Below are 2,074 nucleotides of genomic sequence, written 5' to 3'. Positions count from 1 at the left end.
GCATAGGGTCCAATAAAGGCAACAATCTGATAATTGCTCAACGTGCAATTCTGCCCATTAGTAATACTAAGCCAATAACTTGATATTTCACTCAGTTGGATTACTTAGTTTCATGTATGTGATTTGATCAGCAAAGCAGTAGATACACAATGTCAAGATTTTTCCTTTATTATTATTTTAAGAGCAGCTCAGTGATTTGGGGGGTTGGTTAGTATAATACAGAGAACATAGGGAAAAAGTATAAAATGGCACTTAAAACCAATACCCATACTCATCTCATTATGGTCATAACTAAGAATATTAACTTTTGTGTAATTTGCTTTTCCTTAGAACATAAAGCATTAACTTGAACTTCAAGTATATACACAATACATAAACAACCTTATGCAAAATACTTTTCGTAAGTTATATTACATTTTCAAATATTGGAAACTGAATATCTGTGATTTGTCTTTTGACTAAATATAACAAGAAGAGAACAACATTCAACAAGGGAGGGTTATACTGATAATAAAGCTCTCAAAGTTAAAAATGTCTTCCTTTCCCTTTCTACCTAGCACAGACTATACAATGTCCTGAGAGGACTTATGATGAGAAAAATGTCAATCACAGCTTTAAGCCCTTGGTTTGGAAAGAGCTAATGAGAAAGTGGATTGGAAGGTGAGACTTCATGTTTGCTTTCAAATAAGTGGTCTTAAACTTTTTCTATAAGAAGACAAATTAGTTCATATATATATATATAATATATATATATAATATATATATATATATATATATATATATACCATTCATTTTTACAGCTTTCAGGTAAAGTCCAACACTTGATTTATATAAAGTCTGTGAGGAGAGGTCAGTAGAGATCATCTAATCTTAAATTGTGAAATCATTCAACTTCTTAGCATAGTCTCTCCCCAGTAAAAAGCACAGCATGCCTGGGTATGCCACTGGTGATCTCTAATAAAAGTTAGTTAGTTCCAAAGACTGGGAGATTTCTGCTAGTCATACATTCTTTTTACCATCTTGTTTATTAGCAAAAATCAGCAATCCAGCTTTCCTTAGGTCCTCATGGGCTAACATTTTATACAGTTCTCTAATTACAGAAATTCTTGGTCTGTAGTGTCCACAACAATTACAAAATCTCTGTTAGTACAGTAAGTGTTCCAGGAAGAATGAAGAGATTCTTGGCCACCAGTTTTCCACGTGAGGAAGCATGTATTATTAATCACTATCTCTTCTACATTACTTCCTATTGCAGGGGATGTATGTACAATTTCATTCACAGAAAATTGGTAAAGGATGATACTTTTCCTTGCATTATCCACCCCAACAATAACTTTGTGCTCCTGGTGCTTGAAGAGTCTCCATATCCTGGTGAAGAGAATTCCCATTCTTGGGTAGCTGACCCCCTTTCCAGCCACCTGGGTGACCTGGACACCCCCAGCTCAGGCTGAAGCAGGGGAGGAAGATGGGCTGGAGCCTACACCTCTGCTGCTGCTGCTTCTGCACTGACTGCTGGCCAGCTTCCTAGGAACCAGAGGGAGGCAAAAGCCCAGGCCTCCCTGCCACACCCATGGCCTGGACGCTGCCTCTGGGGCACTCTTCTGGCTTGCACACATTGCCTCCATGTTGTCTGCAATGAGCCTCGTGGACCACTGTCCTCCTCTAGCTCAGGTGACTTGCCTTGAAATTCAATAATTCTTCTTCTCTGATTGATCAAGTCTGCTGTTGAAGTTCTCCATTGAGTTTTTAATTCTTTATTTCTATTGTATTCTTCAGCACCACAATTTCTGTTTGGTTCTTTTTTATGATTTCTGTCTCATTGTTGAAATTCTTGTTTTGTTCACGTGTTGTTTTCTTGATATTGTTATCTACGTTTGTTCTCTTGTAGCTCACTAACAACTTGGCAATCTCTATAAAATGTATAATGCATGTATTGTTTGATTCAAAAGGAATTTGTCATACAAAACTGAGTATTTTAAGCAGGCAAAACTAGTTTTCAGTAGCATTGTTTTAGTAGGGAAAAGTTGGTGACAATGTAAGTGTTCATCAGTATCAGACTGGTTAAATTAATCAT

At 36.8% G+C, this 2,074-nt stretch overlaps 1 pseudogene; it reads right to left on the bottom strand.

Moving 5' to 3' along the window:
• Positions 1-887: 887 nt before the first annotated feature.
• Positions 888-1,388, bottom strand: LOC101276412 (ADP-ribosylation factor-like protein 5A; annotated as a pseudogene).
• Positions 1,389-2,074: the final 686 nt, after the last annotated feature.

The sequence above is a fragment of the Orcinus orca genome, chromosome X, assembly GCF_937001465.1.
Source record: "Orcinus orca chromosome X, mOrcOrc1.1, whole genome shotgun sequence".
NCBI classification, from domain to species: Eukaryota; Metazoa; Chordata; class Mammalia; order Artiodactyla; family Delphinidae; genus Orcinus; species Orcinus orca.
This window is presented reverse-complemented; position numbering and strand designations above follow the sequence as displayed.